Source organism: Lithobates pipiens, unplaced genomic scaffold (genome assembly GCF_037356315.1).
Source record: "Lithobates pipiens isolate NorthernLeopardFrog02 unplaced genomic scaffold, aLitPip1_a1.2 Scaffold_18, whole genome shotgun sequence".
NCBI classification, from domain to species: Eukaryota; Metazoa; Chordata; class Amphibia; order Anura; family Ranidae; genus Lithobates; species Lithobates pipiens.
The window spans coordinates 535,708,533-535,734,005 of record NW_027507758.1 but is presented as its reverse complement, the minus strand read 5'-3'; positions in this window follow the sequence as shown (position 1 = coordinate 535,734,005).

Here is a 25,473-nt window from a genome sequence, read left to right as displayed (position 1 = left end):
CCCCGTAGACTCGATAAGCTTCACCTATAGAATCCATGTAGCAGAAAAGGGCCGAACAATGTTCAGCGTTCTTTTCCCCAATCACACTCGCCATGATGGCGAATGCTTGCAACCAATTTGCAAACATCCTGGGTATCAATCTATACCTCCTCTTCTCCTCGTCGTCTTTTTTGGTGTCATCAGGCTTGACCCTATCCAGGTTAAATTTCTCCAAGGGGAGAAGCGAGAATATCTCCACATACTCACCTTTCCAGATTTTTTCCCGGACTTCGGGCTTCAGATGCGCCCCCATAGACCCCTCAAAACAAACGTACACCTCGCATTTCGATGCGCCTGGCAATCAAACTAGGTCCTGCCTGCCCGTCGACTCTGTCGTACCTACCGGCTTGGTAGGGGCCTGCGCCTCCTGCCCCACCAGATCCTGCGCAACCACCGCAGTGGACACAGCTGCGCCACTCCGCTCCCCTACATCACCCGATAGGCACTACCTCTGATCCTACAGCCGCAGGGACCCAAGCAGCCACCGGACTGGCGACGACCCTTTCCTGCTTCTCAAACCTGCCCTCCAGCTCCTTGATGCCTGCCAGGAACCCCAGCAGCCCACTCTCCACCCGGACCACCCCCGGCCCCTTGGCTCGCCTCGGCGGGCACTGCAGCACTCACCCTCTGCCCGCTCTCACAGCCAGCATTCAGCACATCCCCCCCCCTCCAGCGAGCTTGCATCCGCCCCAGGGGACGCCCCCCCGTCATTAGCAATTAAAGGGTACTTACCGGGCTGTATGGGATTGATCCCACCAGCCGACCTCACAGGCTCCCTCGCGTGGATCCTCCTCACTGGAGCGTCTTCCTCAGAGCCGGACAGCTCACCTCGGGTCCTCCTCTCCAGACAGCCCACCGGGGGACACAGCCCTGGCTGCCGAGGGTGAAACAGCCGTCCTTGCCCGCCATGCTGCATACCCGCCTGGGGACTTGGCAGTCGCTTTGGCTGGGCTGGTTTGGTCCCCCCAAGCCGCTACCGCAAGTTCAGCTCCCGCCGACCTTCCAGTCTGTCCCTCCATCACTGGCGCTGATGCCCAGGCCGCATCCTTAGAAGGGCCCACCACCACCACCCACACTCTCCCCCGCTGAGGCCCCTTCCTAGTGGGCCGACCACCAGGGGAGGGGTCCGCTGAAGATCCTGCTGTCCTGCCGCTGTGCCTCGTTACCCCACCTGAGCCCCCATCCAGGCCGCCCCTCAGACCCTGCCGTGTGGGTGATGGGTTGCCCTGCCTCCTCCCGATCGACCTGGCCGTCCTCTTCGCCGGGGGGGGGGGGCAATGGTGCCCTCCCCGGACCATCTATCCGCGCCCTCTCCCTGCCAGGTGGCTCTGGTGAAAATCAAGATGGCGGCCGGGACCGCCATGTGCACCACCCGCCAATCGCAGGTGCATCCTCAGGCCGTTCTAATACTTCTGTCAGCTTTTGCTCCAGCCATAATGCCCCCCTCATAGCTGCTTCCCCCCTCAGGCATTCTATAAGGGTCTCCACCTCTGCCATTAGCAACTAGGGACAGAGCAGGGACAGCCTACCTCCTCTGGAAACTTTCCTGGCTTTCTGCTGCCTCGTGGAAGGAAGGGGTTTCCTTTCCTTAACTTAAACCCCTCCCTACCTTAACTTCCCACGTATCCCTGACCTTCTAACATCCCCAATCCTTTCTCCAATGACTGTAATGTTAACACAGTCATGCCAGCCCTCTGCCTATGTGTTCTGTTAACCCTCTCGGTGCCGGGCTTCTCTTTCTGGTAATGACTCTGCAAATGAATCGGCATTCCGGAATTGCAGGATTAATTCCTAGAAAGTTCTCAAGCAGTGGTGGCTGATGCTCAAAATGTTTGGGGGGCACAAACAAACTTAAAGATTCTGAAAAAAAACATCAATTGCAACCACTGTGCCCATAAAATGCAACCACTGTGCCCCATAAAATACAACCACTGTGCCCCATAAAATGCAGCCACTGTGCCCATCATATAGCCTCTGTGCCCATTATATGCAGCCTTTGTGCCCATCATATGCAGCCTGTGCCCATCATATGCAGCTTCTGTGCCCATCATATGCAGCTTCTGTGCCCATCATATGCAGCCTGTACCCATCATATGTAACCTCTGTGGCCATCATATGCAGCCTCTACCCATCATATGTAGCCTCTGTGCCCATTATATGCAGCCTGTGCCAATAATATGCAGCCTCTGTGCCCATCATATGCAGTCTGTGCCCATCATATGTAGCCTCTGTGCCCATCATATGTAGCCTCTGTGCCCATCATATGCAGCCTGGGCAGATCATATGTAGCCTCTGTGCCCATCATATGTAGCCTCTGTACCCATCATATGCAGCCTGTGCCCATCATATGCAGCCTCTGTGACCCCCCACTCACCGTCTGACCGGCAGAGCTCCTGTGTCCTCCATGGTTCTCTGTACTCCTGTGTGGGTCCTCTTTCATTCCGTTAGGCGTCCAATTTGGGCGCCTGTGCCTTCAGCCAATCAGATTACGGGTGTTAGATCCATGCCTCCTGATTGACTGAGAGGCGGTTCGGTGTTAGCAAGAAAATTAATATTTGTTAACACACCTAGGTGGACAGTGAGCACAATGCTCTGTGCTCGCAGTCCACCTTTTTTGAAGCCTATTAGCGCCTATAGCTCTAATCAGGTGCTTCAAAAAAAAACACCCCTGCCACTGGAATTCAGGCACCCGGCGTCTAACAAGGGGCCGTACGCCTGAATAGGGGGTGGCTACAACAGCCATGGATAGATTCATGCCATGCCTGAATCTATCCATTCTACACAGAGGGGGGTGGCGTGACAGAGGGGGCGGCGCCCGTGCACCCTTAATAGATGCACCGCCACTGTTCCCAAATATGTCTATGGTCTGATAATTTCATATGATGAAACACAGTGCTTTAGGGTCTGTTTCCACCTCTACACTACAGCATGTAGTACCTAGTAGTAAATGCTAAACTCTAAGCATACAGTTAAATACACAATTAAAATCCATATATGGGAACTGTTTCACTTGACAGACACATTGTATTTTTGTCCACCCAGTCTTGAGATTTACACAGGTTTACCATACAGTATAGTCAACCTGGAGGCTTGAATTTACTCTCCTGCACATAAGAATTAAAGCTAGATAACATCCCTGCCCCCAGTTGGTGACAGGAGAGTAGCTGAGCAACCTATGCCACTGTCACTCTGCTTTCCTTGTCAGCACTTGTGTATGCAACACAAGCTGATTGGTGGCTAACTTTGACTTCCTTCTCTAATGCTGGGTGTTAATGTATATGAGATTTCCAGAGGCTGATACCAAGTCAAATTCAAATACTTTCATTAGTTGCGTTTTGAGTTAATTTTTGTTTAATGAACACTTAACTACATGCATTTGATGGGTTTTTTTTTTTCAGATTTCTATTTTAACTTTTATAATAATAGCTTTTATATCACAATAATTTTATGCTAACATATTACCATTTTTAGGGAATACTACAAAGGCAGTCCCATGGACACCATCCTTCATATCTTATGGAGACAGAACCATTACGCAGCACATTGAGAAAGGCAAGTTGAGTTCTACACAACAATATCATGAAATGTGGAAACTCTTTTGTCATTATTTTATTATAATGAAAACAATAGAGAATATTCAAAGGCCAAAATATGTTCTGGTATTCAAAAGTCTAACTGACAGGCTTAAAATTCCTGGCTTTTGAGAGCTTATAGAGACTAAAATAGTCAACAGAAAAAATGCAAATCAGCAGAGTTCGAAAAAGTCAATGCTGGAGTCCATACACAGTCAGCAGAGTTTATTTATTAAAAATCAAGAGGTCCATTATACAGCAGAGAGCTAACGTGTTCCGGCTTACAAAGCCCTTACTCATAGCTCAGCAGAGTCATTAATGAAAAAAAAAAAAGATAGAAATAAAGGCTAGTGAGATTTTACCTTAAAGGCAAATACAGCAGCCTAGATGGTTATGTGTTAAGCCCCATACACACTATCAGATTTTCTGCTGAGTTTTTCCTTCAGATTTACCAAAACCATATAATATGAGGACAAACCTTAGGGGTTTCAATGTGTATGCAATCAGGCAGGCCCTTCTACTACATGGTTTTGGTAAATCTGAAGGAAAAACTCAGCAGATAATCTGATAGTGTGTATGGTGCTTTAGACTTACCAAAACCATGTAGCGCAAGGGCCTGCCTGATTGTATACACATTGAAACTCCTAAGGTTTGACCTCCTATTATATGGTTTTGGTAAATCTGAAGGAAAAATCAGCAGAAAATCTGATAGTGTGTATGGGGCTTTAGACCCCATACACACTATTAAATTTGCTGCAGATTTTTGTCTTCAGATTTACCAAACCATATAATATGAGGTCAAACAAAGTTTCAATTTGTATGCCATCGGGCAGGCCCTATTAGTGTGTATGGAGCTTATACTACTGTCCATCTTTTTCCTAACAACCTGCCTTACATTCTCATTAAGCATGTCAATCAAACCAAAATTTCAGCTTTTCTTCTGGTCATTGGTAAGCAGAAATAGTCTCTAACCAGAAATTTTTGATGTTGTTAGAGACTACCATGTACACAGGCTTAAACAAGTAAAATGCAGTATGCCTTTAGATTGCTTTAACTTGCCTTAAAAAGGAGTTAAAGAGGAGTTTCAGCCTGTCAAAAATTAAAAGTCATCAGCTACAAATACTGTAGCTCAGGGCCGTAGATAATTTTTTTTTTCCTGGGGGGGGGGGCGTTCAGGTCTTTTAAACTTAAAGGCCTCATTTACACTTTTATGTTGGGAGAAGTATGGTTAAATCTTGTGACAGCAGAGTGGGGCCATGAGACTTTGCAATGCAGCGCAGAAAAACGTATCCCCGTTCAAATGAATAGAACGCAATGCATGCACTTGTGGTGTGGTAGTGTACTCATTAGTACAGTGACCTCCTCCTTAGCTCCCTATTTTTTTTTTCTGTTCAGCTCGATGGGTTGGACTAAAAAAAAACTTACCGTGTGAACCAGGCTTTAGATCTCATTCATTTTTTTCTAAATGGCCATGGAATGGCAAATATACCGTGAATACCTACAGCCATGATCCCAGATGTTCCAATTTTTGTCAGCTGCTCAGCCTGTTCACCTGAGTGATGGGCTGAAAAGAGCCACTGCTCTTAACATGTATCTGCACATCCAGTGGTCCCCATATTTAAGCTCTGGGGAACAAAGCAAAAAACATTGGGGTGTGGTCTGGCAGGAACCCAGGCTGAGGACTCTCCTATCCCCACTACATTAACATAGGACTCTGCGGATGTGCGACACCAGGGATTTTTTTTCTCTCTTCCCTTCAGTGACTACAAGAGCTTGGATGAGCTCAATCTCTTGCCAAAACTCCTGTACCACATTTGTTATCATCTACATTACTCCCCACATCGATTGAGCCTGAGCGAGACACTAACAAACTGTGGGTCACAGTGGTTGCCTGCTGTTAGGGACAAATTTCTGACCCTGGATGCAGAGAGATTTTATCCAAGGGCAAAAATGTATCCTTACCTGCAGGTAACCACTGGATGTGCAGATACATGTGGATGCATGTTTACAGCAGCAGTCAGACTTGGCTCTGGCACTGTCACTTGCCGTCATCTGAGACATCCCAGTAATTTCATGCTTTTCAGGGGGGCCCCTTATTATACTGAGGGGATGGGGCACAATAGAAGGGTGGCTGGCTGCTGCTCTCCGAAAACGTTGATACTGTGAAACTTTGAAACTTCTACTGTGCTGATGCTGAGGCTAAACAGCAGGGGCACTGTCTGGGCATTTTGCTAGGATGCCCGGGGGGGGGGGGGGGGTATGAACACCCCTGACCCCCCTTATCTACGCCCCTGCTGTAGATGCTAGCTTTTAACATAAGGACACTTACCTGACCATCGGCTCTGGGGGCAGGCATCGGTATCTTCACTGGGAGGAATAGGTGCAGATCGAGCCCTATCTCCTCTCCCATCTGTGTGTGTGTGTTTGCGGGGGAGTCCTGGCTTTGGGCAGCATTAAAGAGAGTGTAACAGACACTGTCAGGTTAGACAACTGCCTGGGAAGCCATAGTCCAGTCTGAATAATGTTCCAGGTTTTCAGGCAGTCTGAAACTCGGACGCATGATATCAAACCCGAACTGTCCAGGTGAATCCTGGACAGGTGGCAACCCTAATTGGGAGTCCCGCTGTCAGAATACAATAGCACAACAGGGGGGATTCCTTCATTCAGCTGGCTGATAAAAAAAAAGAAGATGCATCTATGGCCAACCTTTGAGTTTCTCAAGTATTGGTTGTCTTTGCATTTACTTTGGATACTAGCTGACTGCCAGGAGGAGAGGTAAGTGAGCCATCACACTGAGGCTGCGCAACGTCCTTAGTGGGGTGACTGGGGTTTAAATTTGTGAACGGGGGTATTTGTGAAGTGTTGGGGGGATATTTGTGAAGTGTGGGGGGGGGGGAATTTATGGAGTGTAGGGAGTAGTGCTGGGGTTAATAGTGCACCCGCTGACACCAATGCTGGGGGTCGATAGTGCGTCTGCTAACACCAATGCTGGGGGTTAATAGTGCGTCCACTGACACCAATGTTGGTGGTTAATAGTGCGTCCACTGACACCAATGCTGGGGGTCAATAGTGCGTCCGCTAACAGGTGTGGGTAAATAGTGCGTCCACTGACACCAATGTTGGGGGTTAATAGTGCATCCGCTGACACCAATGCTGGGGGTCAATAGTGCGTCCGCTAACACCAGTAGTGGGAGTTAATAGTGCGTCCACTGACACCTATGTTGGGGGTTAATAGTGCCTCCACTGACACCAATGCTGGGGGTCAATAGTGCGTCCGCTAACACCAGTGGTGGGGGTTAATAGTGCGTCCACTGACACCAATGTTGGGGGTTAATAGTGCATCCGCTGACACCAATGCTGGGGGTCAATAGTGCGTCCGCTAACACCAGTAGTGGGGGTTAATAGTGCCTCCGCTGACACCAATGCTGGGGGTCAATAATGCGTCCACTGACACCAGTGGTGGGGGTTAATAGTGCGCCGGCTGACAACAGCGCTGGGGGTTAATAGTGTGTCCGCTGACATTAATGCTGGGGGTTAATATTGAGTCCGCTAACACTAATGCTGGGGGTTAAAAGTGCGTCTGCTGACACCAATGCTGGGGGTTAATTGTGCATCCGCTAACACCAGTGCTGGGGGTTAATAGTGGGTCCGCTGACATCAGTGCTGGGGATTATTAGTGCATCCACTGACACCATTGCTGGGGGTTAATAATGTGTCCACTGACACCATTGCTGGGGGTTAATAATGTGTCCACTAACACCAGTGCTGGGGGTTAATGCTGACACCAGTGCTGGGGTAATAATGTGTCCCTGACACCAGTGCTGGGGTAATAATGTGTCCCTGACACCAGTGCTGGGGGTTAATAGTGTTTTCACTGAGACCAATGATGGGGGTTAATAGTGCGTCCTCTGACACCAATGTTGGGGATTAATAGTATGTCCGCTGAGACTAATGCTGGGGGTTAATAGTGCGCCTGCTGACACCAATGCTGGGTGTTAATAGTGCGTCCGCTGACACCATTGCTGTGGGTTAATAATGTCTCCGCTGACATCAGTGCTGGGGGTTAATAGTGTGTCAGCTGACACCAGTGCTGGGGGTTAATGCTGACACCAGTGCTGGTGGTTAATAGTGTGTCCGCTGACAACAGTGCTGGGGGTTAATAATGTGTCCGCTGACACTAGTGCTGGGGGTTAATAGTGTTTTTCCGCTGAAACAAGTGCTGAGGGCTAATGCTGACACCAGTGCTGGGGTAATAATGCGTCCCCTGACACCAGTGCTGTTTTTGAAGTTTGAAAGTTTGCATGCGGCCCCCATGGGATATGAAAACTTGTCCTGTGGCCCTCAGGTAATTTAAGTTTGAGACCCCATGGTCTGGAGTCTGTTCTGTATGGCAGAGGGGGAAGGTGCCTAAATTTTTTCTCCCTTTCTTAACTTTATTGAAATGTCACAAATTACATTTAATTTATTTCTATACAACTCATCTGGGAGAAAATGTACTTGAATACAAGCCCAGATGGATAAATTGGCATCTCTGACATTTGCCATGAATGTTAATCTACAGTATCTCAGAGAATGCATGGACTTTCAAGCTCCTTCGGCTTCTTAGATTGAATTATTTTGTAGTAAAATAACAATATCTGCTGGATTCCTTAATGTGGTTTTAAGGAAAGTTTGCCACCATTTGATTGAGATTTATTAAAAATTAACAGTAGTTATTACATTCTATGCACAGATAAGATGGAGATTGGTTAAAATGGCTTTCCTGTTTAGAAATGCATTCTCTGAACATATTTGATTTACGGAAATGCTATCAATAAACTGATCATTCAGAGTACAGAGCAATTACAATGCCAAAGATATCTTATTCAAAATCATTGCATGACTAGGCTAAAATCTTAATAAATGCAATTAACATTTGCCATATATATTACTATTGTTCCTCTAACTTCTGTCTGTTTTCACTGATATCTGGGGTTCTGTTAAAGAGATTTTCCTTCAAAAAAATGCTTGATACAAAAATAGGTTGGTGGGGCACAGGACTTCAGTAGGTATCCAGAGTAAGTTTGGAGATGCTTAAAATATGTAGGCAGATCTCCGATGTTTGATGACCATCTGTAAACTTGGTCCATGGGGTAGAATCTTCAAGTAAAGGTGCGAAGGGAGCCACAAGTCCAGATGGGTTTACTTCCTCTTTCATTCCCTGCGAAGGTAAAGCATAATGGACTACTATGCATTGCATAGTAGTCCATTATGTGTCACTTACCTGACACAGGAGCCAGCGAAGTCACCGCTGTCCCCTGTAGTCCGGCGCATCCATCTTCTCGATGGGTCTTGCTGCTCCGCCGCTGTCATTCGGCGAAGCCGCAATGACGTCGCTCCCGCGCATGCGCACAGGAGCAGCCACTTGTGGCATATCGCCGTTGACTGTGGCGCTCTCAGTGTGCCTGCGCGCCACTGTCTACGGTGCCTGTCTTTCGGCAAATATCTCCTAAACCGTGTAGGTTTAGGAGATATTTCTTGGACCTACAGGTAAGCCTTAATCTAGGCTTACCTGTAGGTCAAAGTGTGTTGTAAGGGTTTACAACCACTTTAAGCTTAAGTAAGGATGAAATGCTCATTTCTGTCTAGGGTACTGTTAAAATGCAGTTTTACTTAGCTTATCTCTCATCCCCCTGGCAACTGGTGCTTTTCTTGTCCCCTCAAAGCCCCAGGTTTTAAATGGACCCTTGCATCCTCACTTACAATGCAGTACTGCTGTTCCTGCATTGTATGTGATAATACCAGAGTGCCACTGATAGATGGAGTACCAGGAAGCTTTGGGGGTCTGGTTGTATCAAGAGCCTGCAGGAGAGAGGTAGGTAAAATGATTTTTTTTTCTGTTCCCCTAGAAAAAAACAAGTGATAGGTGATGGGAGCCCCACTGCAAGGGTAGCTCTAAAATTTTCCTGAAATTCAGCTGTAACTGTATTTGTTAAATCTTGTAGCATTCCCATCTTCTTTACTTAACACTCGCCTAACATACTTATCCACTTAAGCCCCGGACCAATTGTCAGCCTAAGGACCAGAGGTCTTTTTACAATTTTGCATTGCACTGCTTTAACCACTTAAGGACCGCTGCATGGCAATGTACGTCGGTGCAATGGCACCGACAGGCACAAGCACGTACATGTATGTGCTCGCCTTCCAGCGGGTGGGGGTTCCGATCGGCGGTCCGTTTCGCTTCAGGAGCGATCCGGGATGAGGGGATGGCCATTGGTTTCTGGCCATCCCCTCTCGATCGCTCCTGGCGAATGAGAAGCTTCCTCCTCTGTGTATAGTAAACACAGGCAGGGAGGAAGGGATGTCATTCTCCTCGGGGCGGTCTTATTGACCGGACTACGAGGATAACAGTGAAAGTAAGTGTGCACCAACACTATACTGACATGTAGGCACACATAGGCACACAACCCCCCCCCCCCCCCCTCCCCCTCCCAGTCACAGTGTCACTGATTGCAGTGATCATTTATTTATTGATCACTGCATTTAGTGTCAGTTGTGACAGTAAAAACTGTCAGGGCAGTTAATGTTAGGTCCAGGGTAGCCCCCTACCCCCCCCCCCCCAATAAAGGTGTAACCCCCTGATTGCCCCTAGAGTTAACCCTTTCACCCCTTTTTGCCAGTGTCACTAAGCGATCGTTTTTCTGAGCGCTGCATTAGTGTCACTGGTGCCTCTAAGTAGCTAGTTATTTTTTTAGGTTCACCGCCAGGTTTTTATAGCGCTAGGTACCCCGATATAGTACCCAATAATGGTTTTAACCCCCTGATTGCCCCTAGTTAACCCTTTCACCAGCGATCACCGTATAAGTGTCACTGGCGACGCTGGTTAGCCAGTTAGTTATTTAGGTTCCCCGTCAGGTTTTTATATAGCGCCATGGACCCCCATATACTACCTAATAAAGATTTTAACCCCTTGATTGCCCCTAGTTAACCCTTTCACCAGTGATTACCGTATAAGTGTTACTGGTGACTCTGGTTAGTTAGTTTGCTTTTTATAGCATCAGGGCACCCACCATTTATTACCCATTAAAGGTTCAACCCCCTGATCACCCAGCGGGTGATATCAATTAGGTTTTAGGGTCAGGGTCTGCGTCGCCCCAGGCAGCGCTAGGTTAGTGCCAGTACCGCTAACATCCACGCGCAAAGCATAAACCTCCCGTAGTGGTATAGAATCTGAACAGATCAATATCTGATCTGATCAGATCTATACTAGCGTCCCCAGCAGTTTAGGGTTCCAAAAAAACGCATTGTTAGCGGGATCAGCCCAGATACCTGCTAGCACCTGCGTTTTGCCCCTCCACCCAGCCCACCCAAGTGCAGTATCGATCGATCACTGTCACTTACAAAACACTAAACACATAACTGTAGCGTTCGCAGAGTCAGGCCTGATCTCTGCGATCGCTAACAGTTTTTTATGGTAGCGTTTTATATTTAAATCTGGAAGGCAGTGCTTGGTTTTCGGGGTCCCGTACGTGGCTAGGCTCCCAAAAAGTCCCCCACATGTGGTATCCCCGTACTCGGGAGAAGCAGCAAAATTTATTTTGAGGTGTAATTTGACTTATGCCCATAGCATGTGTGAACAATATATCATTTAGTGACAACTTTGTGCAAAAAAAAAAAAAAAATTTAATATTCCTGCAACTTTTGGCAAAATATAAAATATTTAATGGACTCAACATGCCTCTCAGTAAATAGCTTGGGGTGTCTACTTTCCAAAATGGGGTCATTTGAGGGGGTTTTGTGCTATTTTGGCATTTTATGGCCTTCGAAACTGTGATAGGTAGTGAGGAGTGAAATCAAAAATTTGCACCCTTCGAAATCCTGAAGGCAGTGATTGGTTTTCAGGGTGCCGTACGCGGCTAGACTCCCAAAAAGTCCCACATATGTGGCATGCCCGTACTCAGGAGAAGCAGCAGAATATATTTTGGGGTACAATTCCACATAGAACTATGGCATGTGTGAGCAATATATCATTTAGTGACAACTTTTTGTAAACTTTTTTTTTTTTTTGTGTCATTATTCAATCACTTGGGACAAAAAAAAAAAAATATTCAATGGGCTCAACATGCCCCTCAGCAATTTCCTTGGGGTGTCTACTTTTCAAAATGTGGTCATTTGGGGGGGTTTTTGTGTTATTTTGGCATTTTATGGCCTTCGAAACTGTGATAGGTAGTGAGGAGTGAAATCAAAAATTTGCACCCTTAGAAATCCTGAAGGCAGTGATTGGTTTTCGGGGTCCTGTACGCGGCTAGACTCCAAAAAAGTCCCACATATGTGGTATCCCCGTACTCAGGAGAAGCAGCAGAATATATTTTGGGGTGCAATTCCACATATAACTATGGCATGTGTGAGCAATATATCATTTATTGACAACTTTTTGTAAACTTTTTTTTTTTTTTGTGTCATTATTCGATCACTTGGGACAAAAAAAATATATTAAATTTTGCCCTAAATGTATGACTAAATTTGAGTTTATTCGATTTTTCTTATAACAAAAAGTAGAAAATATCTTTTTTTCTCAAAATTTTCGGTCTTTTTGCATTTATATCGCAAAAAATAAAAATTGCAGAGGCAATCGAATACCATCAAAAGAAAGCTCTATTTGTGTGAAGAAAAGGGCGCAAATTTCGTTTGGGTACAACATTGCATGATTGCGCAATTACCAGTTAAAGCAGTGCAGTGCGAAATTGTAAAAAGACCTCTGGTCCTTAGGCTGACAATTGGTCCGGGGCTGAAGTGGTTAACTGGTAATTGCGCGGTCATGCAATGTTGTAGCCAAACAAAATTTGCGTCCTTTTCTTCCCACAAATAGAGCTTTCTTTTGATGGTATTTAATTGCCTCTGCGATTTTTATTTTTTATGATATAAAAGGAAAAAGACTGAAAATTTTGAAAAAAAAAAGATATTTTCTACTTTTTGTTATAAGAGAAATCGAATAAACTCAATTTTAGTCATACATTTAGGCCAAAATGTATTCAGCCACATGTCTTTAGTAAAATAAATGTCAATAAGCGTATATTTATTGGTTTGCGCAAAAGTTATAGCGTCTACAAACTAGAGTACATTTTCTGGAATTTACAAAGCTTTTCATTTATGACTGCCTATCTCATTTCTTGAGGTGATAAAATGGCAGGGCAGGACAACCCCCCCCCAATGACCCCATTTTGGAAAGTAGACACCCCAAGGAAATTGCTGAGAGGCATGTTGAGCCCATTGAATATTTTTTTTTGTCCCAAGTGATTGAATAATGACTCACAAAAAAAAAAAAAAGTTTATAAAAAGTTGTCACTAAATTATATATTGCTCACACATGCCATAGTTATAGGTGGAATTGCACCCCAGAATATATTATGCTGCTTCTCCTGAGTATGGGAATACCACATGTGTGGGAATTTTTGGGAGCCTAGCCGCGTACAGGACCCTGAAATCCAATCACTGCCTTCAGAATTTCTAAGGGTGCAAATTTTTGATTTCACTCCTCACTACCTATCACAGTTTCGAAGGCCATAAAATGCCAAAATAGCACAAAACCCCCCCAAATGACCCCATTTTGGAAAGTAGACACCCCAAGCTATTTACTGAGAGGCATGTTGCGTCCACTGAATATTTTATATTTTGCCATAAGTTGTGGGAATACAGTGCCTTGCGAAAGTATTCGGCCCCCTTGAACTTTTCAACCTTTTGCCACATTTCAGGCTTCAAACATAAAGATATACAATTTTTATTTTTTGTGAAGAATCACCAACAAGTGGGACACAATTGTGAAGTAGAACGAAATCTATTGGATTTTTGAAACTTTTTTAACTAATAAAAAAATGAAAAGTGGGGCGTGCAAAATTATTCGGCCCCCTTGCGTTTTTTTACTTTGTAGAGCCACCTTTTGCTGCGATTACAGCTGCAAGTCGCTTGGGGTATGTCTCTATCAGTTTTTCACATCGAGAGACTGAAACTCTTGCCCATTCTTCCTTGCAAAACAGCTTGAGCTCAGTGAGGTTGGATGGAGAGGTTTGTGAACAGCAGTTTTCAGCTCTTTCTACAGATTCTCGATTGGATTCAGGTCTGGACTTTGACTTGGCCATTCTAACACCTGGATACGTTTATTTGTTAACCATTCCTTTGTAGATTTTGCTGTATGTTTGGGATCATTGTCTTGTTGGAAGATACATCTCCGTCCCAGTTTCAGGTCTTTTGCAGACTCCAACAGGTTTTCATCCAGAATGGTCCTGTATTTGGCTGCATCCATCTTCCCCTCAATTTTAACCATCTTCCCTGTCCCTGCTGAAGAAAAGCAGGTCCAAACCATGATGCTGCCACCACCATGTTTGACAGTGGGGATGGTGTTTTGAGGGTGATGAGCTGTGTTGCTTTTACGCCATACATATCGATTTGCATTGTAGGCAAAAAGTTCGATTTTGGTTTCATCTGACCAGAGCACCTTCTTCCACATGTTTGGTGTGTCTCCCAGGTGGCTTGTGGCAAACTTTAGACGAGACTTTTTATGGATATCTTTGAGAAATGGCTTTCTTCTTGCCACTCTTCCATAAAGGCCAGATTTGTGCAGTGTACGACTGATTGTTGTCCTATGGACAGACTCTCCCACCTCAGCTGTAGTTCTCTGCAGTTCATCCAGAGTGATCATGGGCCTCTTGGCTGCATCTCTGATCAGTCTTCTCCTTGTCTGAGCTGAAAGTTTAGAGGGACGGCCAGGTCTTGGTAGATTTGCAGTGGTCTGATACTCCTTCCATTTCAAAAATGATCGCTTGCACAGTGCTCCTTGGGATGTTTAACCACTTGCTTACTGGGCACTTAAACCCCCCTCATGCCCAGACCAATTTTCAGCTTTCAGCGCTGATGCACTTTGAATGACAATTGCACGGGCATACAACACTGTACCCAAATGAAATTTTTATCATTTTTTTCCCACAAATAGAGCTTTCTTTTGGTGGTATTTAATTACAGCTGGGAGTTTTATTTTTTGCTAAACAAACAAAAAAAGATGCAAAAAAAAAAAAAATCATGTTTAATAGTTTGTTATAAAATTTTGCAAACAGGTCATTTTTCTCCTTCATTGAAGTGCGCTGATGAGGCGGCACTGGTAGGCTGCACTGGTGGGCACTGATAGGCTGCATTGGTGGGCACTGATAGGCTGCATTGGTGGGCACTGATAGGCTGCACTGGTGGGCACTGATAGGCATAGTTAAAGCGGCACTAATAGGCACAGATAAGGCGGCACCGATGGGCACAGATAAGGCGGCACTGATGGGCAAAGATGGGCACAGATAAGATGGCACGGATGGGTGGCACAGATGGGTGGCACGGATGGGTGGCACTAAGGGGCACTGATAGGTACCACTGATAGATGGGACTGATGGGCACTGATAGGTGGCTCTGATAGGTGGCACTGCTGGGCACTGATGGGCACTGGTAGATGACACTGATGGGCACAGATATGTGGCACTGGGGTGCAGCAGCTTTGTTGAGGCAGATTGTGGGCACTGCTGGGTGGCACTGTGGGCACTGCTGGGTGGCACTGCTGGGTGGCACTGTGGGCACTGCTGGGTGGCACTGTGGGCACTGCTGGGTGGCACTGTGGGCACTGCTGGGTGGCACTGACAGGGGGGACACATTTTTATTTATTTTTTTGTTTCAAACATTTTATTAAAGTATAAGGAGTATTACATTACAATACAAGCCAAATTTATGCAATACTGATACAATACAATATGCTTAATACAAGCACAGTCGGGATTATCTCCCATCAAATAATAACAGGAATTCAGTAAAGAAACACAATCGGAGTCAAACAGTATCATTATCATAAGCATTCAATTATTTATGTCTCCACTATCCAAGTCATGTAAGTCAGGTTAAGTTGGAGTGTGGAGTATGGGGCCAAGGGCAAAAAAAAACTGGGGCGAACTAACTAAAGGAGGTCCCTGGAAAGAAACCGTGTACCAACGGGGATATTATGTGTATCTTTCAACCATCCACCCCTAATGGGAACTCACTGTGGATGTGAAAGGTACACTGCTGTGGACCTATCGGTTATGGGACAGGATTTCTGAACATCACTATGTGTAGTCATAAACCGCCTATTTCGCATTATGAAGGAGTGGGTACAGAGAGGTTGGAGTAAGCAGAAAGATTTCATTGTAGGGGTCATAAAGGAGAGGAAGAAGGGGAGGGCGGGTTAAGGAGATAAAGGGTGTGACTAAAGTGGCAGGGGTGACGGAGTTACTGAGGAGTAGGGTGTCTCAAGTCGGAATGAGTAAGAGAGGTAGTGGAAGTAGATTGAAAATGTATCCAGCAAACTTATCATGTTTGTCGTGTGATTGAAAAATGAGTCTTTCCATTTCTTCAGTCCTATTAATCTGTCGGTACCAGTCTTCCAAAGTGGGGGTTGATTTGGACTTCCACTGTCTGGGAATGCACTGTGTAGCTGCGTTAATCAAATGTAGAACTAGGGAGCGTTTATAGCTACGGAAAGGTATGGGAGTGTGATGTAAGAGGTATTGGGCTGGAGAGTATTCTGGTTGAAAAGTCGTTATTTGAGTGATTTTGTCGTGAACTTTTTTCCAAAATGTTTGATTCGCTGGGCAGTCCCACCAGATGTGGAGAAAGGAGCCCACTGCTGAGTCGCATCGCCAACACATTGGGGACACATCTGGGAATATTTTATGTACCTTGTCTGGGGTGCGGTACCATCTAGAGCACAGTTTGTATCTGTTTTCCTGTGTGGAGACACTAAGGGATCCCTTATGCGTGTGGTAATAAATAGATGTCCAATCGTCATTAGACCAGATAGCACTAAGGTCAGTCTCCCACAATTGTCGAGAGGGGGCGTACAATGTACTGCCTGTAGTGAGTAGAGCCACAATCTGAGAAATAATATGCGTCTGGGGTTCCTGACTATTGCACAAATTTTCAAAAGGGGTTAAGTCTCTACACCAATTTGAAAGAGGCCTAGTGGAATAGAAAAAGTGTCGGATTTGTAAATATTTAAAAAATGGTAAGTGTAATTCTGGAAATTCGGCTGTCATCTCCGGGTAAGAGAGCAATGTCTTACGTCGAAAGAAATGGTACGCCCTATAAGAAGGCTGGGGTTGTGGAGTCGGGGAGTCGTTAGACATGACCCCCGGTGGAAAGGCCGGGTTGTTAGACAAAGGGGTCATCGGACCTTTAGGAAGGTGTAAGCCAAGTGTGTTGGATGAACCGCCCTGATTGAGGGTCCAATCGAAGGGTGTTTCATGCACGACGCGGGGATACTAGATTTGGGAATCCACGATAAATTTATCAGCGGGAGAGGACTCAGTGCTGGTTCTAACTGAACCCAAGCTTTGGAATTATGGTGCAAGTGCCAATCTAGTACTCTCTGTAGGAGGTTGGCGTGGTAATAGGTGTGAATGTCTGGCAATCCTAGGCCTCCTTTTGTTTTAGGAAGGATTAGCTTCGCCCAGCTTAGATGAGGGGATCTATGAGACCATATAAAAGTTCTACACATCTGTTTGTAAGCGGTGAAAAACCTTTTGGGGAGATCAATGGGTATAGCCTGCAAAAGATATAACAAAGAAAAAGAAGAGAACTGCGCAATCCCCAATATTTCTATTAGGATTTAAACCAATCTACCTTAAACAGGTGTATCTTGTGATCTATAACTCTAACACACCAAACTTATGACTGAATAAACCATAAGACATTACTTATAATTGTATACAGTGAACATATATGTTCCCTCATAGGCTATGAACCAAAAAGGAAAAAAACATGTGCAATTCAAAGAAAAAAAAAAAAAAAAGGCATATAAAGTAAACTCCAACGGTTCTAAAACTATATGTGATAACATAAAGTCCATAAACAGTCCAACTGGAGAGACACCCTGTGTGGAAGGGATCTATTCAATCGTAAAGCTTTTCAATCAGCGTGAAGAAAAACCAGGTGCACCTCCACCAGACAAGTAATAATAGCCCCTTACCAGATGTCCCGGTAGGGAGCGCTTAATCACAAAATGGGTCTGCAGATGGATCAAACTTGAGCCCTCCAAATGGAACACTACCTCGCATTCTATTGGATATGGGAGTGAGGCTTGGCCCTTTGACCCCGGAAGTGAAAGAGGCTCTCAGACAGCGGAGGAGGTGGCTTGTTCCAACATTCACTATTTAATGGAGGCAATATGGCGTGTCACCCATACCCCAGACCTAGTGAATTTTTCACGAAACGCGTTGGGTGGCGTGACACGCTTACTTGCCTCATGTGAACCGGTACTAGAAGGGATATCGATTGGTGTTCGCGATCGGCCGACGCTTGCCCAGTTTGACGATATGCCCGATGTTCTTTCATGTTTGTAAGTGCATCTCTTGTTTTTTATATTCGTTTTAATAAATGATTTTACACTATTTGGAGCGCTTTTTTTCCTCCCTATGGTGAACCCTCCTTGATTCTACAATGCCATACATCTGAGTCCCGCTTCAAACAGCGTCTTCCCATGCTGGACGGTTTATGGTGTATCTCCTAACCTGCCTTACGGTAGTGTTCCATTTGGAGGGCTCAAGTTTGATCCATCTGCAGACCCATTTTGTGATTAAGCGCTCCCTACCGGGACATCTGGTAAGGGGCTATTATTACTTGTCTGGTGGAGGTGCACCTGGTTTTTCTTCACGCTGATTGAAAAGCTTTACGATTGAATAGATCCCTTCCACACAGGGTGTCTCTCCAGTTGGACTGTTTATGGACTTTATGTTATCACATATAGTTTTAGAACCGTTGGAGTTTACTTTATATGCCTTTTTTTTTTTTTTCTTTGAATTGCACATGTTTTTTCCTTTTTGGTTCATAGCCTATGAGGGAACATATATGTTCACTGTATACAATTATAAGTAATGTCTTATGGTTTATTCAGTCATAAGTTTGGTGTGTTAGAGTTATAGATCACAAGATACACCTGTTTAAGGTAGATTGGTTTAAATCCTAATAGAAATATTGGGGATTGCGCAGTTCTCTTCTTTTTCTTTGTCTCTATATGTATATTACACTTTGGGTATATATTAGAACTGCTGCATCACACATTTCCGTTAAGTACACACTGTAGCGCAGATTTCCTCTCCTTTTTTTCAAAAGATATAACAACCTTGGGAGCACATTCATTTTTAAAATAGCAATCCTCCCAAACCACGAAAAAGACGTCCTGTGCCATTTCAGGAGATCCTCTTGTATGGTTAGGAGAACAGGGCCGAAATTACAGTCATAAAGATGGGAGAGCGTATTCGGGAGTTTGATTCCCAAGTATGTTAATGTGTTACGTTCCCATTGGAAAGGGTAGTTACCTTTACATTGTGTTACAAGGCGTTCCGACAGGGTGACCGGTAATGCTCTAGATTTATCAAAGTTGATCTTTAAATTGGATATTGTATGGAAAGAGTCTAAGTCTCGCAGGAGGTTGGGAATTGATATGATCGGGTTAGAGAGAAAGAGCAAAATGTCATCCGCGTAGGCGGCGAGTTTGTATGTTTTATCGTTGATCGATACCCCCACTATGTTTTGATTGTCTTTGAGCATGTTAAGGAGAGGCTCCAGAGTGAGCACAAAGATGAGTGGGGAAAGAGGGCAACCTTGGCGTGTGCCATTGGTGATAGAGAAGGCGTTCGACAGGTGGCCATTAACCTTGACCCTCGCGGACGGAGCCGAGTATAAAAGCCGTATCATTTGTAGCAGTCTAGGAGGGATTCCAATATACTGCAAAGTGGAGATCATATAATCCCAGGCCACTCTGTCGAACGACTTCTCTGCGTCTAGGGACAGGAAAAAGCCTTCTGATTGGGACGTGGTGAGCCAATGGTGAATATTTATTGCTTTAATGGTATTGTCCCTGGCTTCTCTGCCAGGGACAAAGCCTACTTGGTCAGTGGATATCAGATCAGGGAGTAAGGGTGACAGGCGATTTGCTAAAATTTTGGCGTATATTTTCAAATCTACATTGAGTAAAGAAATAGGGCGGTAATTAGTGACTAATGAAGGGTCCTTACCTGGTTTGGGAATTAAGGTAATATGTGCTTCTAGGAGGTCCGAATTATTTCTCGTGGATTTTGGAAGAGCATTAAAGGTCTCAGCTAAGTGTGGGGACAATAGATCAGGGAAGGATTTATAGTATGCCGCCGTTAATCTGTCCGGGCCCGGGCTTTTCCCGGACTTCAGTAGCTTAATTGTTTCCTTGATTTCTAACAATGAGATAGGGGCATCCAGCGAGGAGATGTCTATGTTATTTAAGGGGGACGGGGCATATTTTGATAGAAAGTCATGAATAATGTCAGCCCGGGGCGTGGGGTCAGCAGTATGAGAAGCTCGAGGTAAATTGTATAATGATTGAAAATATTCAACAAAGTGTTTTGCTATGGCATCAAGTGCTACAATAGGAGTCCCTGTGGGGGTCGTAATCTTATGTATGGTATATTGCATTCTCTTATTCTTTAGAGCCGTCGCTAAAAATTTGCCGGCCTTGTTTCCAAATACATAAAACATTTTGTGCGTGAGAGCAAATTTACGTTTGACTGACAATTGTAATTCCTCTAAAAGCTCCTCCCTAGCTTTAGTAAGTTCGGTGAGATTGGAGGTCGCAAGGGTGCGTTTATGTGTCCGTTCTAACGTGCGTATGCGACGGTGTAACTCCGCGATGCGAGCCTCTCTAAATTTTTTCCGTTTAGCAGCTAGAGAGATGAACAGTCCCCTTACTACACATTTGTGCGCCGCCCATATGGTTTCAATAGAGGAGTCAGCGCCGGAGTTGTCTGAAAAGTAGTTTTGTAAACACTCCAGGGTGGCTTGTTTGTGGTCAAGATCTAGAAGTAGAGAGTCATCCAGTCTCCAAACCAGTGGACGTTGGGGCGTAGTCGTCAGGTTAAGAGTGATAGTGATCGGGTTGTGATCTGAGAGAAATGCAGGTTCTATGGTGGCTTGCATCAAGCAGCCTACGTCGTTTTGTGTAAGAAAGAGGTGATCAATTCTTGAATATTTGTTGTGAGGCGGGGAGAAGAATGTGAAGTCTTTAGTGGTCGGATGTAACATACGCCAGGTGTCGTGTAGTGTAAGGGATTGGAGTTCCATTTTGATGGCCCGCAATGCCTTGTATGTGATACAGGAGGTACCGTTGGAAGTATCGATGTCTGGGGAAAGCGGGATATTAAAGTCTCCCCCTAGGACGAGCATCCCGTGGTGGAAGGTGGTGAGTTGAGAAAGGGTATCTCGGAAGAACGGTACATGTCTAGTATTTGGAGCGTATATGTTAGCTACAGTAATAGGTCTATTGTACAGGTATCCTTTGAGGAAGAGATATCGGCCCATTGGGTCCGACCGGACTTCCGTGACAGTGAGAGGGCAATGTTTGGATACCAATATAGAGACTCCTTTGGATTTGGATTCAGCCGACGTGGCGTGATATACCATCGGATAGCGCGCGTCATGTAATTTGGGTATAGAATCAGTCCTAAAATGTGTCTCTTGGACAAGGGCTATTTGAGCGCGTGCTCTATGTAAAGCAAAAAGCAGTTTTTATCTTTTCTCGGGAGTGTTTAAACCTCTAATATTAACCGAGTAAAATTTAGTACCGGTGGCAAAATCAGGTGGGGAAGTACGGTCGTCTCGAGAAGAATGTGCTTCCGTCATGTTCAGTGAGGTGCAAGTAAGTCAGATCAACGGGAATTGGGAGGGGACGGGGGGGAGCTAGGAGGGTAAGCACAGATCGATCAGTAGTTAGAACGTTGCTGGGCGCAAAGGGGCGAATTCCTGACACTGTGGAGAGAAGAAGGGCACGTGCGGGGGATGGGGGGGGGGAAGGGGCGGAAAGAGTCAGACCACTTGTTCGGTGGTACGAGAAGTAAAATAGAGTAGGATGGGTCAAGGATTCCCCGACACTGTACGAAGGGGGTCCCAGACGTCACCCTACAGTGGGGTTGGCTAAAACTCAGCCCAACAACGGATCACAGGGAATTCGTTGAGTGGATATCTGCACGACATCCCAGGACTTTGAGACGTGTTTGGTGGGAGCAGGTTTACAGCATGAATGGCATGCACGAAAATGAGCTAACGAAGGAAGGACAGTTTACGAAGGATCCCAAAGTGCGAACAAAATACGTAAATACTTGCAATTGCATAACACAGTACGCACCAGGGGATCACTTGACTACACACAGATAGAAAGTTGGTAATAAGCAATTACAGTTCATAAAGGTACGACCGCATGTTTAGCATGCATAAAAAATAAAAACAAAAAAGAAAAACCCTCAAGATGTTCGTTAAGCGTGTCCGAATCCGCAGGCGACGTAGGGACAGTTAGTCGCCTCCCGGAGTCGATCGCAAAAAAATGTTACATTAGAGAGAATATGCTTGTAAATCACAACCATGTAACCACAATATAATATCAACAGATCAGGGTAATAATACTTATCCACTGGGGGGCGCGACGGGTGCCTTGCAGTCCGTCAGTGCCATTTAGGGAGTTTCAAGCGAGTGGGTTTAGGAACAGACGAACGATTCCAGGATATGTAACAGTCAGCAGTTCTGCGAGGAAGATAATACAATTAATCTGTTCAAGGCGCAGATGGTGAACATCGGAGTGATAGATGTGTAGGAGAAGGTCGTGTGGACATTCAGCGTGGGATGGCGTGGAACAGGCTTGTCAGTAACCGATAACGAATGGTGTCCTGAAGGCAGGCAAGATCGAAAAGTTCCTCTTGTGGAGTGCGAGCTGTTGCACGTTTCCATATCCTGGAAGTATTACCAATCGAAGGGCTTCAACCAAGATCGATCGCAGATCGCTTGTCAGTGGATTGAGTAGCGACCAATAAGGCATGTAGGGTCCGAGTCTTTACTAGATCTATGTTAGGTGGTCAACGGGACTGAAAGTGTTCGTATACCATAGACGTGCTGAGGCAAGGAGCAAAAAGGAAGAAATAACCAAAACCGAGTCACCATGAACGTATGGTAACTAACAACTTACTGCAGACAGTCACGGGCAATGAAAACAGTCCATCCTGGCAGAAAAGTGGCAGGCAACAGAACTAGGCGTGGAGGTCCGATCAGATCGGGGAAGTGAAGAGAAGAGGACGGCACCTCATTCAGTATTCCCTTCTCGCCCGACGGGCGCGTGGAGAAGAAGAGGGACTGTGATCCCCGCGAGCGATGTCAGGTGGGCGCCGACCTCTTGGTCCCGAGGGGGATCTTCGTCTGCGGGAAGAGGCATCTTGAGTATCCATCGGATCTGCGCGTTGTCGGGGCACTTTAGGTATCATCGGGCGGAAGGAAGCGTACCAGTTAGGGAGCTCTACCATGGGGATATTCAGAATAGAGCAGAAGTTTGGCAAGTCTTCCGGCACCTTCAGGTGTGCAGTATGGCCGGAGTCGGACGCTGCAAGGCAGAAAGGGTACTTCCACTTATATTGTATGCCATGAGTCTTCAGAACGTCCAGCAGGGGGCGCAAATCCCTGCGGTGTTGTAAAGTTATTCCAGAGAGGTCCTGAAAGATCTGGATAGGGGTAGAGCCAAAAGTTATGGTCTGTCTTGTTCTGGCAGCTTTTAAAATGTCCTCTTTGAGGTGATAGTTGATCAGGCAACACACAATGTCCCTTGGAGGATCAGTGTCCCTTCCCTTCGGTCTTAGAGCGCGGTGGATGCGTTCAAATTCAATGTTAGATTGAGGTTGTCTTCCCAGGATATCATTAAAGATGGAGGTGACTGTTGAGGTGATTTGGTCAGCTTCAACTGATTCAGGGAGGCCTCTAACCTTAGGTTATGACGCCTCCCCCTGTTGTCCAAATCCTCTAAATGGCGCTGAATATCCCTCATTTGTAAAGTGTGCGAGTCCAGTTTCCTAGTGGTCTTGCGGAGCGATATTTCATGCTGGTCTGTGATTTGTTCCACAGTGTGCATACGATCCGAAAGGCCTCTAATGTCTACCCTGAGTTCGGCAATGGCTGCAGATAACGTGTCCTTGATATCTGAGGCGATAGAACGGAGGTCATTCATGCTGATCGGTTGCGAAGAGGAAGTCATCTGTGGGGAATGATCATTCGGTCTCTGAGCCGCTGCATTTTCAGCCACAAGATTGTCAGATAGGACAATCGTCCCCTGTGAGTGAGGACGAGGGTCTGCGGCCTGGGATGCGCTGTGGCGGGAAGGCGCCATGTTTCCTCGTTGCGACCTGAACATCTCCGGGATGTTGTGAGGTGGCTGTCCGGTCGAATTCTCCCTCGGGGAGCGGGATCTGGATGCGGAGGACGAGCGGGATGCTGTACCCATCGTTAGGGGGAAAGCTGCGGCGAGAATACCTGCGGTAAGCAGTAGCTGTCGTCCTGGGATGTCGGAGCTAAGAGCTTAAGCGACCGCCATCAAGCTCAGCCAGGCCACGCCCCCGGGGGACACATTTTTTTATTGATGTGGCACTGGCAGGGGGCAGGTGGGCACTGGCAGGGGGTAGGTGGGCACTGGCAGGGCTGGCCGTGATCGGGACTGATGTCCCGATCACGGCCGCCGGTGATCGAGGAGGAATAATAGCCGATTACCGGCTCCGTTGTATCACATGATCAGCTGTCATTGGCTGACAGCTGATCACGTGATAAGGGGTCGGGGTCGACCCCTTGCTCGGATCGGTGATCAGGTGAGTCTCATAGACTCGCCGATCACAGAGCGCGCCGCGCACGCCCCTCAGGGGGCGCGCAGGCCGCTTGTGCATGGGACGACGTCAATAGACGTAGTCCCGGCAAAGGAGATCCGCGCTGTAGCCGTCATTCGGCTTCAGCGCGGGTCTTATGTGGTTAAAGCTTGGGAAATCTTTTTGTATCCAAATCCGGCTTTAAACTTCTCCACAACAGTATTACGGACCTGCCTGGTGTGTTCCTTGGTCTTCATGAGATTCTCTGCGCTTTCAACAGAACCCTGAGACTATCACAGAGCAGGTGCATTTATACAGAGACTTGATTACACACAGGTGGATTCTATTTATCACCATCAGTCATTTAGGACAACATTGGATCATTCAGAGATCCTCGCTGAACTTCTGGAGTGAGTTTGCTGCACTGAAAGTAAAGGGGCCGAATAATTTTGCACGCACCACTTTTCAGTTTTTTATTTGCTAAAAAAGTTTAAAATATCCAATAGATTTCGTTCCACTTCACAATTGTGTCCCACTTGTTGGTGATTCTTCACAAAAAATCAAAATTTTATATCTTTATGTTTGAAGCCTGAAATGTGGCAAAAGGTTGAAAAGTTCAAGGGGGCCGAATACTTTCGCAAGGCACTGTATTACAAACTTTTTTTTTTTTTTGCACAAAGTTGTCACTAAATGATATATTTCTCACACATGCTATGGGCATAAGTGAAATTACACCACAAAATAAATTCTGCTGCTTCTCCTGAGTATGAGGATACCACATGTGGGGGACTTTTTGGGAGCCTAGCCGTGTACCGGACCCCGAAAACCAAGCACCGCCTTCAGGATTTAAATATAAAACGCTACCAAAAAAAACTGTTAGCGATCGCAGGGATCAGGCCTGACTCTGCAAACGCTGCAGTTATGTGTTTAGTGTTTTGTAAGTGACAGTGATCGATCGATACTGCACTTGGGTGGGCTGAGCGGAGGGGCAAAACGCAGGTGCTAGCAGGTATCTGGGCTGATCCCGCTAACAATGTGTTTTTTTGGAACCCTAAACTGCTGGGGACGCTAGTATAGATATGATCAGATCAGATATTGATCTGTTCAGATACTATACCACTACGGGAGGTGTATGGTTTGCGCGTGGGTGTTAGCGATACTGGCACTAACCTAGCGCTGCCTGGGGCGAC